Source organism: Pelobates fuscus, chromosome 11 (assembly GCF_036172605.1).
Source record: "Pelobates fuscus isolate aPelFus1 chromosome 11, aPelFus1.pri, whole genome shotgun sequence".
Lineage (NCBI taxonomy): Eukaryota > Metazoa > Chordata > Amphibia > Anura > Pelobatidae > Pelobates > Pelobates fuscus.
The window spans coordinates 7,038,215-7,057,873 of NC_086327.1; the positions used below are offsets into that span (position 1 = coordinate 7,038,215).

General features: G+C 45.5%; 1 protein-coding gene across 1 annotated transcript in view; it reads right to left on the bottom strand.

The window, feature by feature from the left end:
* NBL1 (NBL1, DAN family BMP antagonist) overlaps positions 1-17,307 on the bottom strand; it is a 34,196-nt gene extending 16,889 nt beyond the window's left edge. Inside the window, exon 1 of the mRNA XM_063435996.1 lies at positions 16,941-17,307. The gene's annotated coding sequence lies outside the window, so the exon portion shown is untranslated. The remainder of the gene's footprint in view (positions 1-16,940) is intronic.
* Between the last annotated feature and the right edge of the window lie 2,352 nt (positions 17,308-19,659).

Below are 19,659 nucleotides of genomic sequence, written 5' to 3' on the forward strand. Positions count from 1 at the left end.
AATGCAAGTTCAATATACAGAGCAGGAGATGGTTTAGCTAAGGCTGCATAAACAGAAACAAAAGTGATTTAACTCCTCAATGGCAGAGAATGGAGCAGCGAGGCTTCAGAGGCATGATCTATACACAAAAACAGGCTAAAGTTGTTTTGGTGACTATAGTGTCCCTTTAAATAAATAAAGGGAATCAACACAGTAAAGGATGGGGGGCTATATTTAAAAGAAGAAAAACTACCACAACAAGAGGACATAGTCTTAAATTAGAGGGGCAAAGGTTTAAAAATAATTTCGGGAAGTATTACTTTACTGAGAGGGTAGTGGATGCATGGAATAGCCTTCCAGCTGAAGTGGTAGAGGTTAACACAGTAAAGGAGTTTAAGCATGCGTGGGATAGGCATAAGGCTATCCTAACTATAAGATAAGGCCAGGGACTAATGAAAGTATTTAGAAAACTGGGCAGACTAGATGGGCCGAATGGTTCTTATCTGCCGTCACATTCTATGTCTCTGTACATACAAAGTTATGACCTACTTGTCCATTACTGCTATACCACGACTTCTGTACCTACCTGAATGTGACCCTTTCACTGTGTCTGTCGTGACAGGGTCACTTTAAATAACTAAACAGCCCAATTCAAGCTAAACTAGCCAAGCTGTGACTACCGCCAAGTTGGAGAAGTGTTTTTTTCTAAACGAGCACTTTTTGCAATCTGGTTTTCAGTTCCCCGTAACTCGCATTGAGTTAATGTTGCTCGTGGCGTGTGAATTCATAAAGTGTGACCAATCCTACTGTTTCCTGACTAGCACGTTATAATCTACGTTTATAAAACAAAAAAGCATGTTGTTCTATAATTTCCTTACTACGTTTTAATTAACTCCTACCTAGCATATACCATACTTAATGCACGAACTTACTTTTCTTTAAGCTTGTTCTCTCTCAGATCGGTTTAGATCTCCAGTTCAGCCTGCCTATTATAACCATAAAAACGTGCAATTTTCTCATATGCCATGACGCTATATCTCAATGTATGTCCATCATATGCTTGTTACTGCCGTCATAGCATCTCAAACTTGTATGTCAGAATAAAAATAAAGAATATAAAAAAAATAAAATAAAGTGTGACCTATGGGGAATTCCAAATTATAAACCAAAATATCTTAACTGGAAAAGGGGAAACAAACAAAACACACCTTTAAGCTATGTTTCCAGTTTAGGTATTTTGATATAAATAATGAAATTCACTCTCCATTCTCCACTACGTGCACTTCAATAGTCAATAAATGTAAAAAAGTGAATTTCTCACAGTCAGCCGGTTTTTAATTCTACTTTATTTAGTAAATAAAGCTGTTTGAGGCGTGGACAGCAAACTGCGCCTTTTATTACAAAATAACAGCAAACGTTTGCAAGTCAGCTGCTAACTCACTGCTTAGTAAATACGCCCCGTTTACTAGCTCCAGACTGACTGCTGAGATACACGGACTAACAGATCAGAGAATACGGCGGCACTATATAACCTAAAAAATCTATCAACCGGAATCCCACGACTATTTTCGAAGCCATTTATAAAAAAAACTGTACAATTCAGACCAAAATAGCAGAAACTGGAAAACCCAAGTTTGAACTTTGTTTTTAACTCACCTAGTTTGTCCTAAAACATGCAATTCTCCGTAACTAGACCCCCAACAGAGGGCAATACAAACTAATCACTGCTTTATAGAATGCTATTAATCCAGCGAGGACGTCTATAGCGGCCAGCAGTCCTGGAGTTCAAGGCACAGCCCCTCTCATTGTCTGCTATTCATGTCATTTTAAACTGGAAATTGAAATCAAGACGGAGTCGTTTAGCAGCCTGCGTTGTCGTTTTATAGCATGTTTTAATAGATTAATGGCTGCGGGTTTACATCCATATGGTGGGATTTTGGTTTCAATCACAAAGGTTCGTGAATTGTAAACAGATTGCCAAAGTTCAGCAAAAAAATAGCTGCAGTCAGATAATTCTCCATCTCGGCTGCAGCGACAGATTGATTATTTTAGTCTGAATTTGGCTCTTCAACGCAATGTTCCGTGAGTCTGTGTCATTACACGCACAATTCTACGTCATTTATCAGAAGGCAGGAGATTATGTTTTTGTATTCTTTGTATCATGATTTATTTATTATAACAACAAATGCCTTGAGAACATTAAATCCGACATCGCCCTGTGTTATTACTGACAGGTAGCCCATGGCTATATTTGGGATAAATGAGCACGTTGGCTGTCCACTCACAAAAAAGTGCTGTTCAGTGAATAAACATCAGAGGAACAAGTGTTAATGCACTAAAAATGAACAGTGGCGTGATGTAGAATGGATTGCGAAATTTCAATTTTATAATTCCTTCGTAAATCTCACTAGATAGTACGCAACCTCAGCGCAAACAGCATTAATATTGATACATTGCATCCACCCCGGGTCTGGTTATTGTACATCGTTACAGAATAAATCTTATATGTTAGTGTTTCACGGTGATAACATGTGGAATGTTTTGCACGATCAATAAAACTCTTCACTGTGATTATTCGATTATTATTCTAACAACTGCTATTTTCAACCACGTGACCTTAAGAGCAATTTATTTTTTGTAAGTAGCCACCTCAAAATGTTATACACCTTTAAAGTCTGGAGGCTAAGTGGGAACCATGAGAAGCACGCATCAGCAGTTGAGGGGGTCTGTCCTTCAAGTCAGATTTTACTTGAAAAATAGGAACAATTTTGCGGCATAGCGCCAATTGGTACGCAGCATTCTATTGGTTCTAATTTAGCACAAAATAGACGGAGGTTTTCCTTGCTAATTAGGGCCTGGAGCTGAAAGTATGATGGCTTTAATGATAATAATGTAATAATACTAATGACCGTCTTCAAGGTGGTACAAAATATGGCAATCTGGTCCCAAAGTGCCAGAATCAGGGTTATTCACTGGAGAGTGAATTGTTGGGAATCCGAAATTAATTGAAAATTGCAGTCAATTAACAACCGAGCTGCAACAGTAAATCAAACGTAAAGCGTTGCAAAACAAATTTAAAGTCTGCAATTCACTATTTTACACATAGGTCCCTAAATAATGGGTTTATTGTTCTGAAAAATAAAATGAAAACCTTGTTAAAGACTAAAATCCCAACAGCTATTGGTTTAGAAGTCGCACGCACCCTTCTCTGCACTAGGCAGGAATGGTCAGGCATTCAAAGGGAATTTCAACCTTTAGGCTATTGTAGTTGGAAACATTGCTGGCTGGGAGAATTTTCTGAATTCAGCTATATTGACCTAAATTCTGCAATCCAGTTCTCATAGTAATAAAAATCGCTGCCTGTCATTAAATCTCTGGTTCTTGCGATCAAATAAAATAATTGCTGCACTGCGTTAATGGCCCAGTGTTCAGGCACTCATGGGGTTAAACCAGCAGCGGTAAAGGAAGATTGCTACAAGCTGTAGCGCTGTTTAGCAAGTCTGCCCCACTGGTTCTTGCAGAGAGCCTCAGAAGGAAATGAAAACAGAAAAGGTTTCTTAATATCCCACAGACTTTCCTGATGAGGAACAATTTTTTTTATTTAATCAAAGGGCAAGTAAAATCTATTCTATATTTATTTTCCGCACTCATGTCCACATCTGGGAAATGTGAGTTTAGTTTTAAGTTAACTGATGTACAACTGATGTATGTACAAAGCTGGGAGGGAGGACACACTGAATATCGTGTATGTTTGATAAACCTGTCCCAGCACACAATGGGTTAAAGCAGGTACTCCATAGAAGGGGTACTGGCTGGGGTTACTGTGGACTAATACGCAGGTTGAGCAAGGGGGGGAGCACTTACTGTCCTCAGCTTTGGGGGGTAGAAAGTACTAACTGATCCCAGCCTGGGGGTAGAAAGTACTAACCGATCCCAGCCTGGGGGGTAGAAAGTACTAACTGATCCCAGCCTGGGGGTAGAAAGTACTAACTGATCCCAGCCTGGGGGTAGAAAGTACTAACTGATCCCAGCCTGGGGTGGGAGGTGATGGGGGAGTACTAACTGTCCCTAGCCTGGGGGGTAGAAAGTACTAACTGATCCCAGCTTGGGGGGTAGAAAGTACTAACTGATCCCAGCCGTGGGGGTAGAAAGTACTAACTGATCCCAGCCTGGGGGTAGAAAGTACTAACTGATCCCAGCCTGGGGTGGGAGGTGATGGGGGAGTACTAACTGTCCCTAGCCTGGGGGGTAGAAAGTACTAACTGATCCCAGCCTGGGGGGTAGAAAGTACTACCTGATCCCAGCCTGGGGGTAGAAAGTACTAACTGATCCCAGCCTGGGGGGAGAAAGTACTAACTGTCCGCAGCCTGCGGGGAGAAAGTACTAACTGATCCCAGCCTGGGGGGAGAAAGTACTAAATGATCCCAGCCTGGGGGAAGAAAGTACTAACTGTCCCTGGCCATGGGGGTAGAAAGTACTAACTGATCCCAGCCTGGGGGGAGAAAGTACTAACTGATCCCAGCCTGGGGGGAGAAAGTACTAACTGATCCCAGCCTGGGGGGAGAAAGTACTAACTGATCCCAGCCTCGGGTGGGAGGGGATGGGGGAGTACTAACTGTCCCTAGCCTGGGGGGTAGAAAGTACTAACTGATCCCAGCCTGGGGGGAGAAAGTACTAACTGTCCGCAGCCTGGGGGGAGAAAGTACTAACTGATCCCAGCCTGGGGGGAGAAAGTACTAAATGATCCCAGCTTGGGGGGAGAAAGTACTAACTGATCCCAGCCTGGGGGGAGAAAGTACTAACTGATCCCAGCCTGGGGTGGGAGGGGATGGGGGCGTACTAACTGTCCCTAGCCTGGGGGGTAGAAAGTACTAACTGATCCCAGCCTGGGGGGTAGAAAGTACTAACTGATCCCAGCCTGGGGGGAGAAAGTACTAACTGTCCGCAGCCTGGGGGGAGAAAGTACTAACTGATCCCAGCCTGGGGGGAGAAAGTACTAAGTGATCCCAGCCTGGGGGGTAGAAAGTACTAACTGATCCCAGCCTGGGGGGAGAAAGTACTAACTGATCCCAGCCTGGGGGGTAGAAAGTACTAACTGATCCCAGCCTGGGGGGAGAAAGTACTAACTGATCCCAGCCTGGGGTGGGAGGGGATGGGGGAGTACTAACTGTCCCTAGCCTGGGGGGTAGAAAGTACTAACTGATCCCAGCCTGGGGTGGGAGGGGATGGGGGAGTACTAACTGTCCCTAGCCTGGGGGGTAGAAAGTACTAACTGATCCCAGCCTGGGGGGTAGAAAGTACTAACTGATCCCAGCCTGGGGGGAGAAAGTACTAACTGATCCCAGCCTGGGGGGAGAAAGTACTAACTGATCCCAGCCTGGGGTGGGAGGGGATGGGGGAGTACTAACTGTCCCTAGCCTGGGGGGAGAAAGTACTAACTGATCCCAGCCTGGGGGGGGGAAGTACTAACTGATCCCAGCCTTGGGGGGGGGGGGGGGGGAGAGTACTAACTGATCCCAGCCTGGGAGGAGAAAGTACTAACTGATCCCAGCCTGGGGGGTAGAAAGTACCAACTGATCCCAGCCTGGGGGGAGAAAGTACTAACTGATCCCAGCCTGGGGGGGAGAAAGTACTAACTGATCCCAGCCTGGGGGGAGAAAGTACTAACTGATCCCAGCCTGGGGGGGGGGAGAAAGTACTAACTGATCCCAGCCTGGGGGGAGAAAGTACTAACTGATCCCAGCCTGGGGGGGGGGGGGAGAAAGTACTAACTGATCCCAGCCTGGGGGGAGAATGTACTAACTGATCCCAGCCTGGGGGGGAGAAAGTACTAACTGATCCCAGCCTGGGGGGTAGAAAGTACTAACTGATCCCAGCCTGGGGTGGGAGGGGATGGGGGAGTACTAACTGTCCCTAGCCTGGGGGGTTGAAAGTACTAACTGATCCCAGCCTGGGGGGAGAAAGTACTAACTGATCCCAGCCTGGGGGGTAGAAAGTACCAACTGATCCCAGCCTGGGGGGAGAAAGTACTAACTGATCCCAGCCTGGGGGGGAGAAAGTACTAACTGATCCCAGCCTGGGGGGGGAGAAAGTACTAACTGATCCCAGCCTGGGGGGAGAAAGTACTAACTGATCCCAGCCTGGGGGGGAGAAAGTACTAACTGATCCCAGCCTGGGGGGAGAAAGTACTAACTGATCCCAGCCTGGGGGGGAGAAAGTACTAACTGATCCCAGCCTGGGGGGAGAAAGTACTAACTGATCCCAGCCTGGGGGGAGAATGTACTAACTGATCCCAGCCTGGGGGGGAGAAAGTACTAACTGATCCCAGCCTGGGGGGAGAATGTACTACCTGATCCTAGCCTGGGGGGGAGAAAGTACTAACTGATCCCAGCCTGGGCGAGAATGTACTAACTGATCCCAGCCTGGGGTGGGAGGGGATGGGGGAGTACTAACTGTCCCTAGCCTGGGGGGTTGAAAGTACTAACTGATCCCAGCCTGCGGGGAGAAAGTACTAACTGATCCCAGCCTGGGGGTAGAAAGTACTAACTGATCCCAGCCTGGGGGTAGAAAGTACTAACTGATCCCAGCCTGGGGGGTAGAAAGTACTAACTGATCCCAGCCTGGGGGGTAGAAAGTACTAACTGATCCCAGCCTGGGGGGAGAAAGTACTAACTGATCCCAGCCTGGGGGGAGAAAGTACTAACTGATCCCAGCCTCGGGGGGAGAAAGTACTAACTGATCCCAGCCTGGGGGGTAGAATGTACTAACTGATCCCAGCCTGGGGGGTAGAAAGTACTAACTGATCCCAGCCTGGGGGGAGAATGTACTACCTGATCCCAGCCTGGGGGGGTAGAAAGTACTAACTGATCCCAGCCTGGGGGGAGAATGTACTAACTGATCCCAGCCTGGGGGGTAGAAAGTACTAACTGATCCCAGCCTGGGCGAGAATGTACTAACTGATCCCAGCCTGGGGTGGGAGGGGATGGGGGAGTACTATCTGTCCCTAGCCCGGGGGGTTGAAAGTACTAACTGATCCCAGCCTGGGGGGTAGAAAGTACTAACTGATCCCAGCCTGGGCGAGAATGTACTAACTGATCCCAGCCTGGGGTGGGAGGGGATGGGGGAGTACTATCTGTCCCTAGCCCGGGGGGTTGAAAGTACTAACTGATCCCAGCCTGCGGGGAGAAAGTACTAACTGATCCCAGCCTGGGGGTAGAAAGTACTAACTGATCCCAGCCTGGGGGGAGAAAGTACTAACTGATCCCAGCCTGGGGGGGAGAAAGTACTAACTGATCCCAGCCTGGGGGGAGAAAGTACTAACTGATCCCAGCCTGGGGGGTAGAAAGTACTAACTGATCCCAGCCTGGGGGGTAGAAAGTACTAACTGATCCCAGCCTGGGGGGTAGAATGTACTAACTGATCCCAGCCTGGGGGGTAGAAAGTACTAACTGATCCCAGCCTGGGGGGTAGAAAGTACTAACTGATCCCAGCCTGGGGGGGAGAAAGTACTAACTGATCCCAGCCTGGGGGGAGAAAGTACTAACTGATCCCAGCCTGGGGGGAGAAAGTACTAACTGTCCCTGGCCATGGGGGTAGAAAGTACTAATTGTCTGCAGCCTGGGGGGAGAAAGTACTAACTGATCCCAGCCTGGGGGGAGAAAGTACTAACTGATCCCAGCCTGGGGGGAAAAAGTACTAACTGTCCGCAGCCTGGGGTGGGGGGTGGGGGAAAAGTACTAACTGTCCCCAGGCTGGATGAGAAGCGACTCAGTACTCAGGTATGTACAGACTTTGCAGTAAGTGCTCTGGGTGAGAAGGTACTTGGTAAACAAGTACATCGTGTCAAATTAAAGAATTGACTGAAAGTACTTGACACACAGTACGTTAAGGATGAAAAGGTACTCTCTGCACAGTATTTGTGCTGACAAAGCAGAGAACAGTACTCATAGTATTTGAGAGTGAGTAGATACTTCATAGCACCTGGGGCTGAGCAGGGAGTGGGTACTCTTTGCTCAACATTGGGGGGAGGGTAGAAGTCTTTCTCAGTATGGAGGGGGGAGGGGGGGGGGTAGAAAGTACTCCCTGCTTAACATGGTGGGGAATAGAAAGTACTTCATGCACAGTATGGTGGTGGGGGGAAGGGGATAGAAAGTGGGGGGGATAGATGTCCTCTCTGCTCAGTATTGGGGGAGAGGGGGTAGAAAGTACTCCCTGCTCAGTATGGGGGGGGGGGGGGGTAGACACTCACTGAGTAATACTTATCACAGGGAGAGCAGACACTCACTGAGTAATACTTATCACAAGGAGAGCAGACACTCACTGAGTAATACTTATCACAAGGAGAGCAGACACTCATTGAGTAATACTTATCACAAGGAGAGCAGACACTCACTGAGTAATACTTATCACAGGGATAGCACACACTCACTGAGTAATACTTATCATAGGGAGAGCAGACACTCACTGAGTAATACTTATCACAGGGAGAGCAGACACTCACTGAGTAATACTTATCACAGGGAGAGCAGACACTCACTGAGTAATACTTATCACAGGGAGAGCAGACACTCACTGAGTAATACTTATCACAGGGAGAGCAAACACTCACTGAGTAATACTTATCACAAGGAGAGCAGACACTCACTGAGTAATACTTATGACAGGGAGAGCAGACACTCACTGAGTAATACTTATCACAAGGAGAGCAGACACACACTGAGTAATACTTATCACTAGGGGAGCAGACACTCACTGAGTAATACCTATCACAGGGAGAGCAGACACTCACTGAGTAATACTTATCACAGGGAGAGCAGACACTCACTGAGTAATACTTATCACAGGGAGAGCAAACACTCACTGAGTAATACTTATCACAGGGAGAGAAGATACTCACTGAGTAATACTTATCACAGGGAGAGCAGACACTCACTGAGTAATACTTATCACAGGGAGAGCATACACTCACTGAGTAATACTTATCACAGGGAGAGAAGATACTCACTGAGTAATACTTATCACAGGGAGAGAAGATACTCACTGAGTAATACTTATCACAGGGAGAGCAGACACTCACTGAGTAATACTTATCACTAGGGGAGCAGACACTCACTGAGTAATACTTATCACAGGGATAGCAGACACTCACTGAGTAATACCTATCACAGGGAGAGCAGACACTCACTGAATAATACTTATCACAGGGAGAGAAGATACTCACTGAGTAATACTTATCACAGGGAGAGCAGACACTCACTGAGTAATACTTATCACTAGGGGAGCAGACACTCACTGAGTAATACTTATCACAGGGATAGCAGACACTCACTGAGTAATACTTATCACTAGGGGAGCAGGCACTCACTGAGTAATACTTATCACAGGGAGAGCAGACACTCACTGAGTAATACTTATCACAAGGAGAGCAGACACTCACTGAGTAATACTTATCACAGGGAGAGCAAACACTCACTGAGTAATACTTATCACAGGGAGAGCAGACACTCACTGAGTAATACTTATCACTAGGGGAGCAGGCACTCACTGAGTAATACTTATCACAGGGAGAGCAGACACTCACTGAGTAATACTTATCACAGGGAGAGCAGACACTCACTGAGTAATACTTATCACAGGGAGAGAAGATACTCACTGAGTAATACTTATCACAGGGAGAGAAGATACTCACTGAGTAATACTGATCACAGGGAGAGCAGACACTCACTGAGTAATACTTATCACAGGGAGAGCAGACACTCACTGAGTAATACTTATCACAGGGAGAGCAGACACTCACTGAGTAATACTTATCACAGGGAGAGAAGATACTCACTGAGTAATACTTATCACAGGTAGAGCAGACACTCACTGAGTAATACTTATCACTAGGGGAGCAGACACGCACTGAGTAATACTTATCACAGGGAGAGAAGATACTCACTGAGTAATACTTATCACAGGGAGAGAAGATACTCACTGAGTAATACTTATCACAGGGAGAGCATACACTCACTGAGTAATACTTATCACAGGGAGAGAAGATACTCACTGAGTAATACTTATCACAGGGAGAGAAGATACTCACTGAGTAATACTTATCACAGGGAGAGCATACACTCACTGAGTAATACTTATCACAGGGAGAGCAGACACTCACTGAGTACTACTTATCACAGGGAGAGCAGACACTCACTGAGTAATACTTATCACAGGGAGAGCAGACACTCACTGAGTAATACTTATCACAGGGAGAGCAGACACTCACTGAGTAATACTTATCACAGGGAGAGCAGACACTCACTGAGTAATACTTATCACAGAATGAGCATACACTCACTGAGTAATACTTATCACTAGGGGAGCAGACACTCACTGAGTAATACTTATCACAGGGAGAGAAGATACTCACTGAGTAATACTTATCACAGGGAGAGCAGACACTCACTGAGTAATACTTATCACAGGGAGAGCAGACACTCACTGAGTAATACTTATCACAGAATGAGCAGACACTCACTGAGTAACACTTATCACAGGGAGAGCAGACACTCACTGAGTAACACTTATCACAGGGAGAGCAGACACTCACTGGGTAATACTTATCACAGGGAGAGCAGACACTCACTGAGTAATACTTATCACAGGGAGAGCAGACACTCACTGAGTAATACTTATCACTAGGGGAGCAGACACTCACTGAGTAATACTTATCACAGGGAGAGCAGACACTCACTGAGTAATACTTATCACAGGGAGAGCAGACACTCACTGAGTAATACTTATCACAGAATGAGCAGACACTCACTGAGTAACACTTATCACAGGGAGAGCAGACACTCATTGAGTAATACTTATCACAGGGAGAGCAGACACTCACTGAGTAATACTTATCACAGAATGAGCAGACACTCACTGAGTAATACTTATCACTAGGGGAGCAGACACTCACTGAGTAATACTTATCACTAGGGGAGCAGACACTCACTGAGTAATACTTATCACAAGGAGAGCAGACACTCACTGAGTAATACTTATCACAGGGAGAGCAGATACTCACTGAGTAATACTTATCACAGAATGAGCAGACACTCACTGAGTAATACTTATCACAGGGAGAGCAGACACTCACTGAGTAATACTTATCACAGGGGGAGCAGACACTCACTGAGTAATACTTATTACAGGGAGAGCAGACACTCACTGAGTAATACTTATCACAGAATGAGCAGACACTCACTGAGTAATACTTATCACAGGGAGAGCAGACACTCAGTGAGTACTACTTATCACAGGGATAGCACACACTCACTGAGTACTACTTATCACACGGAGAGCAGACACTCACTGAGTAATACTTATCACAGGGAGAGCAGACACTCACTGAGTAATACTTATCAGTAGGGGAGCAGACACTCATTGAGTAATACTTATCACAAGGAGAGCAGACACTCATTGAGTAATACTTATCACAGAATGAGCAGACACTGAGTAATACTTATCACAGGGAGAGCAGACACTCACTGAGTAATACTTATCACAGGGAGAGCAGACACTCACTGAGTAATACTTATCACAAGGAGAGCAGGCACTCACTGAGTAATACTTATCACAGGGAGAGCAGACACTCACTGAGTAATACTTATCACAGAATGAGCAGACACTCATTGAGTAATACTTATCACAGGGAGAGCAGACACTCACTGAGTAATACTTATCACAGGGAGAGCAGACACTCACTGAGTAATATTTATCACAGAATGAGCAGACACTCACTGAGTAATACTTATCACAGGGAGAGCAGACACTCACTGAGTAATACTTATCACAGGGAGAGCAGACACTCACTGAGTAATACTTATCACAAGGAGAGCAGACACTCACTGAGTAATACTTATCACAGGGAGAGCAGACACTCACTGAGTAATACTTATCACAAGGAGAGCAGACACTCACTGAGTAATACTTATCACAGGGAGAGCAGACACTCACTGAGTAATACTTATCACAGAATGAGCAGACACTCATTGAGTAATACTTATCACAGGGAGAGCATACACTCACTGAGTAATACTTATCACAGGGAGAGAAGATACTCACTGAGTAATACTTATCACAGGGAGAGAAGATACTCACTGAGTAATACTTATCACAGGGAGAGCAGACACTCACTGAGTAATACTTATCACTAGGGGAGCAGACACTCACTGAGTAATACTTATCACAGGGATAGCAGACACTCACTGAGTAATACTTATCACTAGGGGAGCAGGCACTCACTGAGTAATACTTATCACAGGGAGAGCAGACACTCACTGAGTAATACTTATCACAAGGAGAGCAGACACTCACTGAGTAATACTTATCACAGGGAGAGCAAACACTCACTGAGTAATACTTATCACAGGGAGAGCAGACACTCACTGAGTAATACTTATCACTAGGGGAGCAGGCACTCACTGAGTAATACTTATCACAGGGAGAGCAGACACTCACTGAGTAATACTTATCACAGGGAGAGCAGACACTCACTGAGTAATACTTATCACAGGGAGAGAAGATACTCACTGAGTAATACTTATCACAGGGAGAGAAGATACTCACTGAGTAATACTGATCACAGGGAGAGCAGACACTCACTGAGTAATACTTATCACAGGGAGAGCAGACACTCACTGAGTAATACTTATCACAGGGAGAGCAGACACTCACTGAGTAATACTTATCACAGGGAGAGAAGATACTCACTGAGTAATACTTATCACAGGTAGAGCAGACACTCACTGAGTAATACTTATCACTAGGGGAGCAGACACGCACTGAGTAATACTTATCACAGGGAGAGAAGATACTCACTGAGTAATACTTATCACAGGGAGAGAAGATACTCACTGAGTAATACTTATCACAGGGAGAGCATACACTCACTGAGTAATACTTATCACAGGGAGAGAAGATACTCACTGAGTAATACTTATCACAGGGAGAGAAGATACTCACTGAGTAATACTTATCACAGGGAGAGCATACACTCACTGAGTAATACTTATCACAGGGAGAGCAGACACTCACTGAGTACTACTTATCACAGGGAGAGCAGACACTCACTGAGTAATACTTATCACAGGGAGAGCAGACACTCACTGAGTAATACTTATCACAGGGAGAGCAGACACTCACTGAGTAATACTTATCACAGGGAGAGCAGACACTCACTGAGTAATACTTATCACAGAATGAGCATACACTCACTGAGTAATACTTATCACTAGGGGAGCAGACACTCACTGAGTAATACTTATCACAGGGAGAGAAGATACTCACTGAGTAATACTTATCACAGGGAGAGCAGACACTCACTGAGTAATACTTATCACAGGGAGAGCAGACACTCACTGAGTAATACTTATCACAGAATGAGCAGACACTCACTGAGTAACACTTATCACAGGGAGAGCAGACACTCACTGAGTAACACTTATCACAGGGAGAGCAGACACTCACTGGGTAATACTTATCACAGGGAGAGCAGACACTCACTGAGTAATACTTATCACAGGGAGAGCAGACACTCACTGAGTAATACTTATCACTAGGGGAGCAGACACTCACTGAGTAATACTTATCACAGGGAGAGCAGACACTCACTGAGTAATACTTATCACAGGGAGAGCAGACACTCACTGAGTAATACTTATCACAGAATGAGCAGACACTCACTGAGTAACACTTATCACAGGGAGAGCAGACACTCATTGAGTAATACTTATCACAGGGAGAGCAGACACTCACTGAGTAATACTTATCACAGAATGAGCAGACACTCACTGAGTAATACTTATCACTAGGGGAGCAGACACTCACTGAGTAATACTTATCACTAGGGGAGCAGACACTCACTGAGTAATACTTATCACAAGGAGAGCAGACACTCACTGAGTAATACTTATCACAGGGAGAGCAGATACTCACTGAGTAATACTTATCACAGAATGAGCAGACACTCACTGAGTAATACTTATCACAGGGAGAGCAGACACTCACTGAGTAATACTTATCACAGGGGGAGCAGACACTCACTGAGTAATACTTATTACAGGGAGAGCAGACACTCACTGAGTAATACTTATCACAGAATGAGCAGACACTCACTGAGTAATACTTATCACAGGGAGAGCAGACACTCAGTGAGTACTACTTATCACAGGGATAGCACACACTCACTGAGTACTACTTATCACACGGAGAGCAGACACTCACTGAGTAATACTTATCACAGGGAGAGCAGACACTCACTGAGTAATACTTATCAGTAGGGGAGCAGACACTCATTGAGTAATACTTATCACAAGGAGAGCAGACACTCATTGAGTAATACTTATCACAGAATGAGCAGACACTGAGTAATACTTATCACAGGGAGAGCAGACACTCACTGAGTAATACTTATCACAGGGAGAGCAGACACTCACTGAGTAATACTTATCACAAGGAGAGCAGGCACTCACTGAGTAATACTTATCACAGGGAGAGCAGACACTCACTGAGTAATACTTATCACAGAATGAGCAGACACTCATTGAGTAATACTTATCACAGGGAGAGCAGACACTCACTGAGTAATACTTATCACAGGGAGAGCAGACACTCACTGAGTAATATTTATCACAGAATGAGCAGACACTCACTGAGTAATACTTATCACAGGGAGAGCAGACACTCACTGAGTAATACTTATCACAGGGAGAGCAGACACTCACTGAGTAATACTTATCACAAGGAGAGCAGACACTCACTGAGTAATACTTATCACAGGGAGAGCAGACACTCACTGAGTAATACTTATCACAAGGAGAGCAGACACTCACTGAGTAATACTTATCACAGGGAGAGCAGACACTCACTGAGTAATACTTATCACAGAATGAGCAGACACTCATTGAGTAATACTTATCACAGGGAGAGCAGACACTCACTGAGTAATACTTATCACAGGGAGAGCAGACACTCACTGAGTAATACTTATCACAGAATGAGCAGACACTCATTAAGTAATACTTATCACAGGGAGAGCAGACACTCACTGAGTAATACTTATCACAGGGAGAGCAGACACTCACTGAGTAATACTTATCACAGGGAGAGCAGACACTCACTGAGTAATACTTATCACTAGGAGAGCAGACACTCACTGAGTAATACTTATCACAGGGAGAGCAGACACTCACTGAGTAATAATAAATATTAGACAGTCACTCTCCGGAGTTTTGACCCCATGCTGTCAGTAAGTCCCCATCACTGAGTGCTTGGGAAGGGGGGTCACATACTAAACACTGATTATATCCTGACTGAGCAGTCTAACACACTCACAAGGTTTTGTAATGTAGATTTACAGAATATTAATATATTCTCCCCAAACCTTCCCTGCCTGCAGTAATCAGTGTAATCTGCCCCCACCCCATGGCTGGGCACCTGTAAAGCAGTCTGGCATGCAAAGTGTTAAACACAAGAACTACAATAAGGATTCCAAATTAGACAGCAGTGTGACAGCAGAGGGCTGAGAGTGCAGCGACTGGGGTTATAAAGAGACACCCCATTACTCTCTATACACAGAACACAGAAATTGTTTTGTCCCAGGAGCTTGCCATCCTCTGAGTGATGGCTAGAAGATACAAAGTAACTAACTATCCCTCTCCCATCCTGTTTCAGGGGCTGACAGATATTGTGGGACTGGGGGTCTATATCTGAGACTGTCCTCCTGTCCTTATTACAACCAGGCAGGTTTCAAGGGGCTGACAGATATCGTGGGACTGGGGGTCTATATCTGAGACTGTCCTCCTGTCCTTATTACAACCAGGGAGGTTTCAGGGGTTGACAGATATTGTGGGGCTGGGTTCTATATCTGAGACTGTCCTCCTGTCCTTATTACAACCAGGGAGGTTTCAGGGGCTGACAGATATTGTGGGGCTGGGGGTCTATATCTGAGACTGTCCCCCTGTCCTTATTACAACCAGACAGGTTTCAGGGGGCTGACAGATATTGTGGGGCTGGGGGTCTATATCTGAGACTGTCTTCCTGTCCTTATTACAACCAGGGAGGTTCCAGGGGCTGACAGATATTGTGGGGCTGGGGGTCTATATCTGAGACTGTCCCCCTGTCCTTATTACAACCAGACAGGTTTCAGGGGGCTGACAGATATTGTGGGACTGGGGGTCTATATCTGAGACTGTCTTCCTGTCCTTATTACAACCAGGCAGGTTTCAGGGGCTGACAGATATTGTGGGGCTGGGGGTCTATATCTGAGACTGCCCCCCCTGTCCTTATTACAACCAGGGAGGTTTCAGGGGCTGACAGATATTGTGGGGCTGGGGGTCTATATCTGAGACTGTCCCCATCTCCTTATTACAACCAGGCATGTTTCAGAGGGCTGACAGATATTGTGAGGCTGGGGGTCTATATCTGAGACTGTCCTCCTGTCCTTATTACAACCAGGCAGGTTTCAGGGGGCTGACAGATATTGTGGGCTGGGGGGTCTATATCTGAACTGTCTTCCTGTCCTTATTACAACCAGGCAGGTTTTGGGGGGCTGACGGATATTGTGGGGCTGGGGGTCTATATCTGAGACTGTCCTCCTGTCCAGGGAGGTTTCAGGGGGCTGACAGATATTGTGGGGCTGGGGGGTCTATATCTGAGACTGTCCTCCTGTCCTTATTACAACCAGGGAGGTTTCAGGGGGCTGACATATATTGTGGGACTGGGGGTCTATATCTGAGACTGTCCCCCTGTCCTTATTACAACCAGGGAGGTTTCAGGGGGCTGACAGATATTGTGGGCTGGGGGTCTATATCTGAGACTGTCCCCCTGTCCTTACTACAGCCAGGTGACAAGGTTTAAATGTCTGGGGCAGGATCATGTACCCCAGTTCTGCAGGAGGGGGGCTGTAAACGAGAAACAGGGTGACTTACCAGCAGGAGTGGAGCAGGGAGAGATCAGGGGTCCATGCAGGGTCCAGGGGTCCCCAGAAAGGCAGACTGAGCTGGACTCACAGCAGATCCTACAACTGCCTGCACTCCAAGTACAGACGTCAGGACTGAGCCCTCCTCTCCAAATAGGGAAATAACATCCAAAAAGCTCCTCTGCCCACTCCAACAGGGAGAGCCCCAGCCAGCACTGAGCAGGGACCAGGCAGGAGCCTAGGGGAGCAGGTACTGACTTACACAGGGGTAGGGGGAGGAGGGAGGTTATGGGAGGGATGATCTGCTGTCTGGAGGAATTTGTAGCACAATAAAAGTCCAAGTAATCTGGGAGGAATGCCTGGCTCCTCTGGGTCTGATCACACAGGCAGGGCACCCTCTAGAACACAGCATGGCATGGGGGCACAGGGAATGGGAATGGGAGACAGAACTAGATCACAGACATGTGGGTGTAATCCCTCTCTGTAAACATATGGGCAGCTAGAATTCTGATTCATTGCAGTAGGAAACTGCATACCCCTGATTGTACTGAGTTTACACACACAGCATGCATACCTCCCAACTGTCCTGGATCATGTGGGACAGTCCTGATTTGGGACCACTGCCCCATCTTAACAGGTTTTACCCTGTCTCCCTTCTGGGTACATAAGATATAAAGCTGCAAGAGAATGCAGAGAATTTCTGCTGATTATTGAATGCTTCCGAAGCGCTCTCTGCATGGCTGGAGGGCTCCCCTATCCAGTTCATCTCATGGTACCCAGTATCACGCATTGCATTACTGTCAGTCCCTTATTGTGACCCTGCACCTACCCAGGACCATGCCTAGCAGTCCAGCCATTTCCCAGGGCTGCGACTGGTCATCCTCTGGTTTCCCAGGTAGCTGGTGGTCAGTGTGTTCTAGGTATAGGGCAGCATTCTGAATTTATTATTATCTGCCCAGAATGACAAAACATGATGGAATAATGAAAGACTCTCCCTTAACCAGTCCACCATATGTTTTGCAGAGCCACAAGCAAGATTGGCACCGACAGGCTTGTGGCATCGTGCCCACAATGTCTCTTTTGGGCAGTCGAGACCTGTGCGAGCCAACATATTCTGCAGCGCTGTATAATATATAATAAGGACATGAAATATGCATTATCTAGCCGCTGTAAAAGGGGTTGGCTTGGGGTGCCCGTTGAGCCACGGGTTTTAGCAAACAGAAAATAGTTTGAAAAAAAGAGAAACTGAACTAAAAGATTCATTGATAAACTGTAATAACAAATGAATAAACATTCAATATTCTGAAATAATAATACTCTTAATAATCTGTTGGGACCCAACTTTGGGTCTCCATTGGTAGGAATACCAATACCGAGCAGGCCCCGATAATCCAATAAATGTTATAACGCAATGAGCTGTAACAGAACTGTGTTTAGAAGATCCATTCTAATTTTAAAGGATCTACAATTCGACTCATTGAATAATTTTCTAAACTATTAGCCATTTTTTGAAATACATTAGCAAGGAAAGAGTCACACGAAACCCCGATATATTGTATAAAAAGCCCTTCTCAAAGGCAGAGAAATAATTTATAATAAACGCTAAGTGGTCATTCCTTAATTTCAATCCAGAATGAAATAATGATTTAGATCCAGGGGCATTACAGATATTCTGGTTTCCCATAAATAATGGATTTGGGGGGGGTTACAGTACAGGGATTCTTGGAGTCTTTAGAAGTTCAGAGAGACTGGATTGGAATATCAGATAAAGCTGTCACATTAGACATCTCAACAAGGAGCAGTCGATGACATGTTCCGATCAAAGAAGAATTCTGGGAATTGTCTGAAATCAGCGGGTGGTCTGTAGGTTTCTATAGAAGGGATGAAAAGCGCATGGATAGTCTGTCCTGCTCAATCACTACCAGCATTGGAATTCCATCATTTGAGAAAGCAAAGGTTATTTTTAGGAAAAACATTAAAATATGTCCAAATAAAGTAGGTCACACGTACACAGTGTCTCGAATTATCGTTTACAGATAAACTCATTGTGTAAATGGTGTTAGCGTGACAATCCATTTTTCCACTATATTTATTAATGTCACACGCCAAGCACTATAACTACTACACATCCAACGTCCTACTAAATGCCGCTACCCACATCTCTGCAGCCTCCAGGAGAGCCGGAAACGTTCTGCCTGAGCTAAGATTGGAGGGACAGGCCTGAACTCATTGACTAAGACCGATTACTGGCGCACAGCAGGGCTTAGTTCAAGAGAGCTAGCCGAAACCCCCATATGGGTTGCTGGAGGCTACAGAGAGGCGGGAGTGGCACCATTGGACCCCAGGTAAGAAGCCAAACTTATTTTTTCTTTTAAATATTCTTTTTTTTTTAATTGCCGTCAATTGCCGCCACAATTCAATACACAAGGTACATATCATATCATACAAGGCCATTACATCCGGCATTCCAACATAGTGTAAGGTATAGTAGCCCATGTGTAACCGTGATATCACATCATAGTCTCTGACCGGCAATAGTAACAGTGGTATATCTGACGACCAGGTTTTTATACATAGATACGAAAATAATGTAACATTGGTTGTAGCCATACAGCCAGCCCTGCCCTACTCACTTGCTGATAACAAGTATGCACATATCATAAGAGACTTGCTAGAAGTTAATTATGCGACTGACGGAACTACAGGTACTGGCCTAACCAATGAGCAAG